Below are 15410 nucleotides of genomic sequence, written 5' to 3'. Positions count from 1 at the left end.
GATTTTGACACCAAAAAAGTAGGGAAGGTGTAATATCCAAATACAGGATAGGCATGTTATTGAATAAATAGCTTTATCAAAAATCCATACATCGTTCTCCCATTTTGCTGCAGACTGTACAATATTTGTCACCCCCTGGTATTTTGGAACTGCATTGCTTCATTTGCTATTCACAACAATGCTGTCAGGTAAGTGTTATCATTATCCCCATTCTATGAGTGTAGAAATTCAGGACCAGAGAAGTTGGGCATCTTGACAAAAGCAGCAGAGATAATAAAGAGAGTCGCTAGGACTTCAGTACAAGTCCTCCACTGCCAAACATGCCTTTGATTGGCTGGCTAGGCAGCTGAATGTGATGGGGATACTCAACTAGAATTAAGTCTACTCATGTATTTAGAATGTTTTGAGGTCATGTGCCTGCAGAACAATGTTTCAGTCAGCAACGGAGCACATATATGATGGTGGTCTCATAAGATTGGTACCATACAGCCTAGGTGTGTAGTAAGCTATACCATCTAGGTTTGTGTAAGTCCCCTCTATGATATTCACAAAATGATGAAATTGCCTAAGGAAGCATTTTTCCAAATATATCTCCTTTGTCAAGTGATGCACGGCTGTCTTTAAAATGTTTCTTTAAAATTGATCATTGTTTATAATTTTCCCAGCATGTTATTTTGACCACATGATATTTATTAAAAAATGTGCATACAGGGGCCAGCCCGGTGGTGCAGCAGTTAAGTATGCATGTTCCACTTTGGCTGCCCAGGTTCACCAGTTCGGATCCTGGGTAAGGACATGGCACCACTTGGCACGCCATGCTGTGGTAGGCGTCCCACATATAAAGTGGAAGAAGATGGGCATGGATGTCAGCTCAGGGCCAGTCTTCCTCAGCAGAAAGAGGAGGATTGGCAGATGTTAGCTCAGGGCTGATCTTCCTAAAAAAAAAAAAAAAAACTAAAAGAAAAAGAAAAAAATGTGCATATATATCTATGAAATTTATCACTCTGAATAATTGGCATTATATTTTGTGTGCAAATTCTTTTGTCTCTATAGTCCTTAAAGAATCGACTATAGCAAAAATATGAGGTTGTTATTATAATTCTGTGTTGCAGAGGTCCAGCATTTTCTCTCTGTAAGCTCACAAAAAAAATGGACAATCATGAAATCTTTCTAGATCTCATTTTGTTTACCTTTCCTTTTTCTTCTCTACTTAATTCTTCCTGCATCTTTCTTTTCCCTGAACTGTCTGTATTTTTCTTCTTGAGATTGTGACTGTCTGGCCATTGGAAACATCTTCATTCACATAGTAAGTTTTTGTTTAATTAGCCTCAAGATTTCCTCATGTTGGGATGGCTCCTTTTGTCCCGATTAATCTTCAGTTTAAACCAACCATGAATATGAGCAAAATGGCTTATTTTTGGTAGGAATGGGAGGAAATCATGACTTTTGGCATGCATAGATTTAACAGTTGATATTTCTAGTTTTTTTTTAAATTAATGAATCTGGAGGCCAATGCTCTGTATCACCTATAATTTTGCCAGGGCATCAATTTCAATCAAGTGCATGAACTGTAAGGACTGCCCAGAACCTGTATTTTAATAAGGCTTTTATTGTTTATATTTACTACATGACCTTATTTAGTTCTTATAAAAAGTCAGTGATGTGGATCTCAGAGTCCTCATTTTGTACATGAAGAAAATTTGGCAAAATACGTGCAATAGTCTTATGAAGTAGTAAAAAATCAGCGTATTCAAGAAAGTCTTGGTCCCATCCTTCTCAAGTATAAAGGCTGTATGATATATTTGAGCCCATTTTTACTAAGATTATGTTGAAAGATCTCCTTTCACCCCACTTTGTTTCTGGAATTGTATGCCTTAGCCTCTGGGGAATTCATTATTCTTTTGAAGCTGAACCCTTTAAAAACATCTTATTTTGGTTGTTCACATATTTATTTTTAATTGGGGAAAGTAATGAGAATTTAAAATCTAGAGACTTGAGAGAATGGAATATGAATCATGTGCATTGTTTGTTTCAAGGGGAAATTGTTTCAACTTCTCATTTCCATTAGGATCTATAGTAAGCATGTTGCTATATGTTGCTCTTCTGTCCATCAATTACTTATTTCCCAAGACAAATCCTTACTGAAGAAAGACATTTCCTTGGGGCTCTTTGATTTTCCAGGTGAAAGGATGTCTAATTTTCTTTTCGATTGGGTTCAGAGAAGACCACTTCCCGTTTTCTCCTACCCTTTGCCAAAAAGTTTTTCATGATTACAGAAAAGTTTATGAAAACACTAGTATCTGTTTTTCTCTTCTGGAGAAATCTCTCTTGGGACTCTGTGGGATGAAAGATGGAATAGCAGTAGGAGTGGGAGAGGCAGAGAAGAAAGGGGGATTTTTTTTCAGAGCATCAACTAGAATACAGTAGAATTTTAGGAGTGAATATTTCAAAGTTTGGAAAAGTTTGGTAATTTCTGAGAAGGACAAGTTATCTGGCATGAGTAGATGGGTTCCTCTGGGACAGATAGATAAAATTCTGTTTGATAGGATTTCATCCCATCCTCAGTTCATAATTTCTCGCTTACTCATGAGAAAGCTTGGGACACCAGCTCCTTGGGGGAACCTAGGAGATCTCAAAACGCAGATTCTCTGGAACCTGAGAGATTAAATGTCCTAGATCCATTCACTCACTCAATCAGTCATTCATTCAATACATATTTGCTATGTATCACTGCTCCAGGCATACTCCAGGGGCTGAGTATAAAGTGGGGAACAGCAGATATATAGTCTCTACTCCCATGGAACTTACTGTCTGGGGAGAGGCAGAAAATAAACACACACAAGTATATAATGAAAATTATGTTGAGGATTCCAAAGGAAAAGAGGGAATAGGGGTAGGAAGAAAGAAAGAATCTGGGTCTCTGTTCAACCTTTCCTCTTTATCTTTAGTGAACCCACCACTCACCATTCAAAGCCCACTCAGCAAGTGAGGGCTCCCATGTGTCAGCTGTGTTCCAAGAAACAGTTCTGGACCACTCCCTGCCCTCTTGCCTTGTCCCTTGCCTCCTTTTCATTCATCTGTTCACTCACTCATTCATTTAGCACAGTTGAGCATCGAATCACTTCCACACCCTGTACCAGGCACTGGGAGCACAGCAGTGGAAGATAGGGGTCGTTCCTGGCCTCGTGGTGGCCAGAGGCTGGTGGGATGTGAAGATGAGTTACCAGACAATTAATATTCCATGGATATGGGCTCTGGGAGAGACAGGATCGGACAGTGGAAGGCGGATAACTTGACTGGGAGTGAGGGACAGTTTGTAGGAGACTCAAGATGAAGGGGAAACAAGGTGTGAAGAGTATGTCAGGGAGAAAGAACAGCATATACAAAAGGGGTAAGAAAAAGCAGAGTGATGGAGTGAAGCTATGAAGAGACAAAAAACTGGAGAGGGAGCACGGACAAGGTTAAGGGAGGACTTTGAAGGTCATGCCTATTAGTTTGCATTTACTTCACGCCTCTTGTCTAGGCATCTTCTCTTGGTCTGCCCTCATGCCTTTCTTGTTTTATTGTTTCTGAGAATGCTGTTGGCTTGAGTACCTCTCACTCCCTGGAACCCGACTCTACTATCCATCCCCTTTCTTGGTATTCTTGAGTGGGTCTGCCCTAGGAAAAAGGACTGGATAATAGGGGCTTAGATTAATGGACACTTTAAAAACACCCATGGACTTATAATGTCTTAACTATTTTCATGAGATAAATATACTGAGCATCGAAAAGGATGAAGAGCTGGTCTTACCTGAATTAGGGTAGTAGAGTATAGAAGTGCAGTCCTGGAGATGACAGGACTTTCAAAGACGGGTAGCCTGGAAGCTTGTACTCACTGTCATTTGTTGTATTGCTGCCTCTTGCTTTCCGAAGATCAAGCACCTTGGGAAAACTGAGGCAGCTCAAAGGATAAAAATGTTGGTGAATTTTGCTTCCTTAATCCCCCTAAATCCCCACACTTCAGGAGTAACCAACGTCACAAGGGGTTATATTTAGGTCCACAGTCCTGTATCTGAAACACTTGGAACCAAATACATTTCAAACATCAAATGTTTATGATTCTGGGAAAGTAAAATGGAGCATATATTTTATATTTTGTGGCACCCTCAGAGGATCTGGAGTGGTACCTTGTAATCATCACATTAATGTTTCTGCAGCAAAGTGTGTGCATATCCACATAAAGTTGGATAAACCAAGATTTTAAAAACTTTCTAGTGAGTTCCGGTCAGGTTTTGCCTCCAAATGAGTTGAGTTCACAGCAGGTTTTGCTGCTAGATGAGTTATGTAAAGATGCTTAGATTTGAGAGCTTGTGGATTTCAGAATTGCAGATTAAATGAGTGTGGATCCGTAGCATATCAATTTGTTAGGCATGGTGGAAAAAATTGTTCACCATAGGAATTGAGAAACTCTAGAAGATTCTTAACCAGGGGTGTGCAGTTCTGGTTAGAGACCTACTAAATCAGACCATCTGGGAGTGGACCGGGAAAAGATGCTTTTAACAAGCTCCCCAGGTGACTCCGATTCACATCAAAATTTAAGAATGTCTGCTCTAGAAGAAATTTTCAGGGGAGCTTGTGAGATCTCCTCTATACATTTAAGAAAATGTCGATTTTCTTTAGATCTCTGTGAACTGATAAATGTGTCAAGTTTGCATCAAACAGGCTCTTGCTGGAGCTAAGATTGGGATTCAGGTAGTGTAGCTTTTTGGGCTTCCCTGTGCCACTGGAGATAAAGACTATCCTGCTGAAAGACCCCTGGGTGATACTCATGCGAGTGTGCTTGGTCTGTGACTCTGCACTTCCTACCTCAGGCTCCCCATCACTCAAGTGCCTTGACACAGCTTCTCCTCTATGACCAGCCTTCCGTTAGACACTAAAAAAAAAAAAAAAAAAAAAAAAAAAAAAGGTGATTCTTGCTCTCCAAGAGCTCACTATTGCCATAAAGAGAAAACACCTGCACATGTTCATGTTAATTAACGCCAGTGCTTTTAATTCAGCCACAGTTCAACTCACTACTGTTACCCCTTCAGGGCTACATTGACACATGTTCTTTTAAAACTTTTAATTAACGTTTACTTTTTGACTTTTGAGGCAATAATAAACTCATATGGAGAGATGCTAGAGAGGGAGGGTGCCTGTTAAGAAAAGAGTGTGGAAGAGACGTTTTACAATGAATCAAGGTGTGAACATGATGATTATATTTTTATAAACAAAAGATTCATTGGGAGTGGAGTCAAAGAACGTGGACTTTGGTGTCAAACCAGGGATGACTTTGAATCTTAGTTCTGCCCTTATCAGCTTTATGACGTTGTGCGTATTAACTAGATCTCTACTCAGTTTACCCATGTATTATATGGAGACAATAGCACATACTTCATGGGATTGCTGAGCGGATTAGGCTGGCTTCTCTCTATGGAATCACCTGCGAGAGCGAACATTGGCTCCTTCTCTCTCTCTGCTCCACAGCACGTGAGTTGTTGTCTTTCTGCACTTGTTTCTCTGTCCTGTGCCATTTATCTCTTGCTTATTGGCCTCTCACACTGGACTGGGAGCTCTTAAAGAACATGGACCTCATCTCATATTTCTAATTCTTTCATCCCTTGTGTCTGACACGTGGTGAGAGCTCAGCAAAGGTTTGTAGAGAAGGGAGAGAGCAGCGTGGATTACAGGCTTTGTGAAGGAAGTGGGTTTTGAGCAGTGGTATACTGGTAAGTATTGAACAACCCAGCTTGCCAATAAAAATGTACATGTGAGTTATTTTTACTATAAATTTTGCTGATATAAAGGATGCATAGTATAAACTTATAAACCATAATAAAATATACAGTACCCTTTGTTGTCAATTCATATAGCCATTGATTCTCTCTGAATGCTTTCCTAAGTTTAGATCAGGGGTTGGCAAACCAACAGGGTTTGGCCTGTGAATCAAATCAGACCCAGGACCTACATTTGTGAGTAAAATTTTACTGAATCGTAGCCACACCCAGTGACTCCCATTGAGCTACAGTGGCAGAGTTGAGTAGTTGTGACAAAGACCATATAGACCCCAAAGCCTAAAATATTTGCTGTTTGTCCATTTGGAGAAAAGGGAATGTTTGCATCTTCTTCTTCTCCCCTTCTCCTCTTCCTCCCCTTCCTTCTCCTTCTCTCCTCCTCTTCCTTCTCCCTCTTTTATAATCCTTTAAAAATGTAAAATCCACTTTAACTTGTGGGCAATACAAAAGTAAGATAATGACTAGATTTGCATATTGTCATAGATCATTGAGCCCTGGTCTAGCCAATCAACAGAACAGCAAACCAAGCCCTGATTTGTAGCGTTGCTACTCTCTGTGGTGTAAATACTCCCACCATGGCTGATTTCACACTCCCAACGTGAGATCACTGAACGTGGAATTGAAATAAATATGCAATAGTGTGCTGTTATATAACACTTCAACCACACAGAATTAACAGATGTAAGTAACACAAGAGCATGATAATAGTAAAATTATCAACACAACAACTGGCAGAAACACAAAATGTAAAATAATTAAGTCATGAGTTTTGAATATTTATTACCTTTGTTTTTAATATAACTTTAATTATAAGTATACATAATTTAATTTTTAATAATAGCTGTGATTAACAACTAGCTTGCAAAATTCCTGAAAATTTAATTGTCAACTCTTGCAAGCTGATAAAAGCTGGCTCCATCACGTTCCTGGGCCTTTGAGTTAGTGCCTAACTCATTTGGGTCTTGATAAATGGAGGAGGAAAGAGGTAGGCATTCCAGCTTCGTACCTCATTTCTTTGTCTCGCAGCTTTCATCTAGTTAAAATGCTAGTGACACTAATGCAGACTCTGATCCAAGTTAGACTTCCTTCCTGCAAAGGTCTAGACTGGACTGCAAAGGTGAGGATGGGACTGAAACCCAGTGAAGGAGCCACATAGAGGTTGCAGATGCTAAAACAATGCTCTTTACCACTGGACACCTGTCAGGCCTGCCAACTCTAGTGATCATCCTTATGATCCTATTCTTATGAATAGGCTTCACTTGTTGGTGTAAATAGAGCTTCTTGGGGAAGGAGATGAATTTTTGGAGTTGTTTGACCTCATTTATTGTTGGCTTCATACTAGTAACTGGACATTTGGCTTCTCTGCTAGGAGAGTTATCCTCTTCTCTAATGGCAATGTGATGCCCTGTTATTTGCAATATTACACTTTTAAGGAAGAGTGGAGAAGAGTCAAAGCCAGCTGATGTAGTCATTATCATGAACCGACAACAGGGCGAAGCCACCATCATACCATGCCTTTCAGGCCAAGCTCGTTAATGGATGTAATTTTGTTAGTCTTGCAGGAAGGATTCTTTAGGTCATTCACACTGTGAGAGGCAAGAAGGAAAAGCTAATCTAACAAGGTTGTCACCTTCTTGAAAGCATATTCAAAGACTTGCTAGCTGAAGAAATTGGAATAAAAGGGAGGGTCAGTGTTGAAAGCTTTCTCTTCTTCCCATTTTACTTTTCTTCATTCAACAGGGACTTCTGGAAATAAAATATGTCTAAGGAATGGAGAAAGAAAGGAAAAGACAGAAAAGCTACATTTCTTTTCTTTTTTCCTTTGAAAGCTTTACATGAAGGATCTGTGGCTTGTGTGGAGTGGGTGAGGTGCTCTGTAGCTCTCAGTGACATTACCAAGGGGAATCTGGGGCCAGAGGTGTGCAGGTGGGGCTGTCAATCAGAGACAACATCAAGGGCTCTTACAAAAACAAAAAGAAAGAAAATGGATGTTTAATCAATACAGTTGCTCTCTGCTTAACCTTTTGTGTTTTAAGCAACATTCACTGGAGCCCAGCAACAGAGTCCAATATTTAACACATAAAAGGTACTCAAAAAGGTGAAGCCTTGGAGAGCAGCTAGAAAGTGAAGATGGAACTGAGGGTTAAGAAATGGAAAGAAAAAGGCTTGGAGGAGAGGGAGGTCAAATGGATGTTTAAAGGCTGGGATCCATTAAGAACAGGCTGGGGACCACTACAGGGACAAATGAGGGAGCCCAATGTTAGACTGCATGGGTCTTGGGCACCTGGTGATCCTGAGCTATATTCAATTTGCTTTTCCTGACTCCTGGAAGGTAATCAGAACAACTCAATCTTGGTCTGAAAAAGAGAAGAAGCAGCAGCCATGATAGGCTCAACTTATCATTTAGTCTCCTGTTGCTTCTGACAGTGTCTGGTCAAGCAGGCTCTCTATATCCACTCTGCCTTAGGATATATAATTCATGACGTGGAGGGGGCGGCATCAAGCAAGTGTCAGAGAAAAGAGCCAGGCAAGAGCCTTTGTCTCTTTGGCAATACCCTAGTTAGATCACTCAGAATCTCTTATCTGGGCTGTTAAAATAGCATCCTAACTATCAGCTCTCCTCCACATTCTGGTCCATACTCCACACTGTCCCCAGGGTCATGTTTTTAAATTAAAAAATATATATAAATAAATTTTGAAAATGTGAAAATTACAGGAAAGTATGAAGAGTTATTAGTTAATAACCATTCATATGTTACCTGCTACATTTTTATTTCCTTCTTCCTTTTATCTTTCCCTTCCTTCTTTTATCATTTCTTGAGGCAGGGACTATTTTAGGAGATATAAAGATGACTATAACTGACCCCTTATCTCAGTCTGGAAGGAAAGACATGTAGAAAAATGATTACAGTATTTTGTCTCAGCATACGCACATACTTTAGTTTGATTTTATTTTTGTAATTATTTGGATTATTCATTTTGATTAAGAAATATATACAAATTATACAGAATTTAAAACTTACAAGAGGGCTTAGAGTAATAAGTAAGTCTGTCTCCTATCCCTATCCTTTAGGCAACCAATTTCTCATTCCAGAAGCAGCTACAGGTACCAGTTTCTTATTTTTTCTTTCTTTTCTCTCTCTCTCAATATATATATACATATATTTGTAAGTATATACATATACAAATACACATATACATATGCATAATACACAAGTGACATACTGTATATTTCATATACAGAAAGAACAGCTTACTTTTTATTGGCATAATATTCAATTGTATATATATAAAAAGCACATATAGGGCCTGGCCCAGTGGTATAGTGGTTAAGCTTGCGTGCTCTGCTTTGGTGGCCCAGGGTTTCCAGGTTACAATGCTGGGTGTGGACCCACACACCGCTCATCAAGCCATGATGTGGTGGCGTCCTACATATGAAATGGAGAAAGACAGGAACAGATGTTAGCTCAGGGACAATCTTCCTCAAGCAAAAAGAGGAAGGTTGGTAAAAGATGTTAGCTCAAGGGCTGGCCCCGTGGCCGAGTGGTTAGGTTCGCGCGCTCTGCTGCAGGCGGCCCAGTGTTTTGTTGGTTCGAATCCTGGGTGCGGACATGGCACTGCTCATCGGACCACGCTGGGGCGGCGTCCCACATGCCACAATTGGAGGGACCCAAAACAAAGAGTATACAACTATGTACCGGGGGGCTTTGGGGAGAAAAAGGAAAAAAAAAAATAAAATCTTTAAAAAAAAAAAAAGATGTTAGCTCAAGGCCAATCTTCCTCATCAAAAAAAAAAAAAAAAAACCACCGAAAAAAACCCACATATAAACATATGTGTTCAATATATATAAATAAATATCAACTATATATAAATATCAAAAGCCACATATGGTTTAAAATCTACACTTGATGTTTATTTAGGCTCTCTGGTGCAAAGCGTTGAGTTAATTGTACTCCTCAATTCATGGAACATCATTACAATGATCCTTGCAAGATTTTCTCTTACTTTTTCCTCTATACTGTATTTTTAGATCTATCTATGTTGCTTTGTGTATATATAATTTGTAGCTTCTAAATAATGCTTAGTATTTCATAATGTGCATCCAATACATTTTACTTATTTCTTCATGAGGTGATGGCAGCTAGATTGCTTCCAACTCACCATTATTATAAATAACTCAATGAAATATCCTTGAGCATGTTTTCTTATCAACCTATGTGATTCTTTTTATGAGATATAAACCCAGAGTAGAATTGCTCCTGGGCCAAAAGAGATAAGTACACTTAATTGAAGTGCTGCCAGATTGCACACTATAATGATTGTACTCATCAACATTCCCAAAACTATTGTCAGAGGTGTCCTATATTGCTACATGCATTCCAATACTTGGTACTAGCCAGCTTTCTAGTGTTTGACATTTTTTTTTTTTGCCATTTTATTAACTTAAAAAAATTAAGAATTTACTTTTTAGAGCAGTTTTAGGTTCATAGCAAAAATAAGGGAAAGGTACAGAGATTTCCCAGTTAGTCCGTGCCCCTACACATGCATAGCCTCCCCCCTTATCAACATTCTCCACCACAGTGGTACCTTTGTTACAATTGATGAACCTACCTTGGCAAATCATAATCACCCAAAGTCCATACTTTATCTTAGGGTCCACTCTTGGTGCTGTACATTCTATGAGTTTGGACAGATGTATAATGGCATCACCTTGTGTGAGCTTTGGCAAATTGTGTCTTTCAAGGAAATGGTCTATTTCATCTAGATTCTCAAATTTGTGGATCTAGAGTTGTTCATAGTATTCTGTTATTATCCTTTTAATGCCCATGGGATCTGTAGTGATGTCCCCTCTTTCATATCCCTCACTGTTGTTTTAATATGCATTTCTGTAAATACAAATGAGTTGAAAATATTTTCATATGCTTGCTAGCCTGTTGAAATTCCTCTTCTGTGTATTGCCAGTTTATATCATTGTCCCATTTTCAGACTGGATTTCCTGTTATTTCATTATTGATTTTAGGAATTCTTTGTATATCCTATAAATTCTAGATATTAGTTTCTTGTTGTTTTCAGACAATGAAATTAATTTCTTCCATCTCTTATGTGTCTGTTAACATTGTCAAGAGTGTTCATTAAATGGATGTCCATAATTTTTGTGTAATAAAATCTATCATTTTTTTCTGCCTCATGGATTAAGCTTTCGGAGTTTTGTTTTAGATGTTCTCCCCCACCCTGGGTATACAAATATTCTCCTACATTATTTTGTATCAACCTCATCATTATAGCTCTCCCATCTATGTCTTGGATCCATCTGCAATCACTGTTGTATAGGTATAAAGTAGGGGTTTAGTTTTTAGTTTTTCTTCATATACTAGGCTAATTATTTCTAATACCTTCTATAAAGAATCAAACTTTTGTATACTGTTTTGTTGTGCTATCTTTATTATATATCAGGTTACCATAAACTCATGGATCTGTTTCAGAACTGTCTAACATCCTCCACTGGTTTATTTGTTCTTGTTATGTATTGATTTTATTACAATGGCTTTGTATAGCTCTTAAAAATCTCTTGATATCTTAATATCTCTTGCTAGTCTCAACTTTTTACTTAAGTTTTCCAAACTTGACTTAATCATAGGCATTTTTTTCTTCCATATAAATTTTAGAATAAATTGAATTCCTTAGAGACCTAACTGAAATATAGTTTGAGATCTAACTTTTAGGTTAATTTTGGGAGAAACTGACATTTCTATGATATAAAGAATTACTATCCAAGATCATGAGTTTTCTCTTCATTTATAACGGATCTTATTTTATGTCCCTCAAAGCACAAATTGAAAGTACCTCCTTGGAGGCCCCTGTACACTTAAGTTAATTCCTAGATAATTACTTTTCTTGTTATTTTGAATGATATCTTATATTTGGTAACATTTTCTGTTTAGCAATTCCTAGGGAAGAAAAATACTATTTATTTTTAATATGTTCACCTTGTATTTAGCAACCTCATGAACTCATAATTATTCTAATAGCTTGATGATTCCATTTTTTTCTTCTATGTAGATGATCACACTATTTTCAAGTATTGATTATTTTCTTTCTTTCTTTACGGTGCTCACATCTGTTCTTTCTTTTCTTATTGCATTGGTCATGACCCAGTCTTACGATAAACTGTAAAACCATCTTTGTCTTGTTTATACTCTTAAATTTTATCTAATAAGAAAAATACATATGGTGAATTTTCAGATATAATATTTTCCATGTTAATGAAGTTACCTTTGTTCCCTAGTTTGCTGAGAGTTTTTGTCATAAATAAGTGATAAACTTCGTCTTTTGCTGTATCTAGGATATTTTTCATTTAGTCCATTAATGTGTTTCATTTCCTTGAAATATTTTTTGATATTGAACCATCTTTGCATCCTTGGGATAAACTTTACCTGATTGTGATGCATTTTGTTTTATATACATTATTAGATATTGTTAACTAATATTTTTGCTTTTGTGAAATTAATTTGTCTTCTAGTTTCTTTCTTTGGCAGAACTATGGCATAGTGCTTGAGAGTGCGGACTCTGGAACCAGACTATCTAGAACCAGCTTGGCCACTTATTAGTTGTGTGATCGGAGGAATAAACCTTACTGGCTTCATTTTTCCCATCTACAAACTGGGATTAATGTTTATGATACCTAATTTATAACTTATGTTGAGGAATAAATGAGTTAAAATATGGAAAACACTTGGAAGAATACCTGGCATATAGTAACCTTTATCTAAATGCTAACTATGATTATGGCACCAAATTAATTTTGTTTGGGAGTCAACATGACATTAGTCATAAAGTAATCTTGACAGTTTACTCATTTTTTCTATTTTCTGGAACAATTTGTGTAAGACAGGAATTATCTGTTCTTTGAAACTATGGTAGTGATCACTAATAAAGCTTTGTGAGCCTAGAGCTTTTTTTCCAGTGGAGGGGGTCTTTTTAACTTCCTTGTTATTTTAACTTCTTTATGCTTATTAGTCTAGAAATATTCTATTTCTTCTTGTACCTATTTTGACATTTTATGATTTTTTTTTCTCAGAAATGCATTCATTTTGTCCAGATTTCAAATTACTTAATGGGTAGTTGTTCCTAATGTTATTTTATAATTTTTAAATTGTATCTGTAGTTATTTATCCTTTTTAATTCTATATTTGATTATTTATATCCTCCTCTTTTTACTTTGCTCCATCTTGCTAAAGGACTATCTTACTAAATTTTTTAAAGAACCAAATTTAGTTTTGTTAAGCTCATCTCTTCTGCCCTTCTTTAGTTGTATATTTTATTGATTTATGCACTTATCTTTTATTATTCACTTTCCTTGTGTTTCTTGGAATACATGTCCTCTTGGGTTTTTTTCCCCCAACTTCTTGAGTTAAAAGCTTAGTTTTTTTAAAAAAATTCTGTTTTTACTGATAAAATATATCTCAATCTACAAGCTTCTAATGCATTTTTAGCTGTGCGCCATAAATATTGGAACATTGTATTTCATTGCCCTTCAGTTCTAAGTATTTCCTAATTTCTCTTCCAACATCCTGTAAACTCAAAGTTTTACTTGGTAACACATTGTTTGGTTTTTAGGTGTATGGGATTTTTCAAGAGAAGTTTTTATTTTATAATTGAGAAAATTTTCATACTTAGAACAATTGGTGTGTATATTGGATACATAAACTATAAGCAATTCCAAATAAACCCCAAACCAAAAAACATAAGGGTAAAAAGAAGGTTACATTACCTAGACTACTCACAAGAAATCTGGAAAATTGATTCTGATAATTGTTAAATTCCAGATTTTTTATAATTGACCTCTTGATCTTATTAAATAAATATTTACAGAAGAAACTTGTGGGTTTTGGTATTTACATCTGTAGAACAGTGAAGAAGTTTTCTAACTTTGAGCTGATAATTCATGAATCTGGTTTTTTCGGTCTAACATGTAATAGAAAAATGCCCACCTTCTGGGGAGCTTCCTTCTTGGAGACATGAGGTGGTGGCTCCTACTCCAACCCCACCCACTTTGGAGGGAGAAAATTAGGAGAGTCCCACCTGGGTGGAGGCTCAGAGTCGCCAGTCTCCAGCTGCATTCTTGAGAATTTCCAAGGTAAATTTGAGGATAATACTCGGAAAAGTGGGAGAAACAATTTTCATTTCCTGTGGCTCTTGTGAGGATATTATCTTCACCACTGAAACTGTAGGAACTTCTATCCCTGAACATGATCTTCAGGTGGAGGTGACCAAAGATGCTGTGTAGTGGGATATGGGCTGCTCACTTTGGAGGCATATTGGTATGAGCCAACAGCTTCAGATGCAAGAGGGATTATAGGGGAATGAGCTGCAAAGTTCAGCACATGGTGTGAAACTTGACACTCTGAGGGGTACAGAGAAGCCCAGAAATTGGACCATTGCCAGTTGGATCCAGGGAGCAAAAGGCTGAGCATGGCTAAGACTAGTAAATGGCATTAGCGTTTCCTAGAATCCATGACGTCTCCTAGGTTTTACCATCAGAGTTTAGGTCTCAAATGAACTAGTTGATTATAGAGGTGTTCCCTGAGCTGATGGAATGGTTTTGGCAGGGAGCTCTCTCATTTCTGCCACCCTTGTGTGTACTGGTGAATGCAATGATCCTTTCTTTCTTCTTTCCTCAGGGCAGAAGAAACATATATGAAGCCACAATGTACCAGTTCATCTCAATTATGGTTTGAAGGCCTTTTTGAGAGGAGAGACAAATCTTTTGTTTCTATCATCCTCCAGCATTATCTTGGCACTAGTCGTTGATCCAAATAAGAAACTTCTTTCCTTAAGTTTCCTCACAAACAACATCATCCTATTTTTTTTTTTTTTTTGAGGAAGATTAGCCCTGAGCTAACATCTGCTGCCAATCCTCCTCTTTTTGCTGAGGAAGACTAGCCCTGAGCTAACATCCGTGCCCATCTTCCTCTACTTTATATGTGGTACTCCCACCACAGCATGGCTTGCCAAGCGGTGCCATGTCTGCACCCAGGATCTGAACCGGTGAAACCCGGGCTGCTGAAGCAGAACGTGTGAACTTAACCACTGTGCCACCGGGCTGCTCCAACATCATTCTATTTTTTAACAGGATGTCTAAAGGCTCTGAAAATCAGATTCAGAGAGATTGTTTAATCTCTATTTAATCAAAATAATCTCAATAGTCAATCTAGTCTGACCTGAAAATTTGTAATTTTAGTCCATTCTTGTTTAAATGATCAACTTACGAAAACAAATTAACCAGGAGATCCCCTTCAATTTGCAAAAAATCTTTAAGGAGCAATCAAATGCAGCCCACAGAGCCTTTCCAGCCACCATGTCTCTCTAACTAGAGTAACTAGTTAAGTTTCCAGTTTCCTAGAAACAGCTCATAGTCTTTCTACAATCTTAGCTTCTCATCTGGAAGTGACTTGGTTTGGATAATAAATTATATGGTCATCATATTTATAAGGTTTAGGTCCCTGGCAGTTTGCATATTAGTAGTTTACCCCTCTAGTGACCCTCAGGTGGTCCATAAGCCAAGTCTACCTCTCATGTCAGGCTCTAATGGT

Source organism: Equus asinus, chromosome 10 (genome assembly GCF_041296235.1).
Source record: "Equus asinus isolate D_3611 breed Donkey chromosome 10, EquAss-T2T_v2, whole genome shotgun sequence".
NCBI lineage: Eukaryota > Metazoa > Chordata > Mammalia > Perissodactyla > Equidae > Equus > Equus asinus.
The sequence above is the reverse complement of the archived record's forward strand: the minus strand, read 5'-3'. Positions refer to the sequence as shown.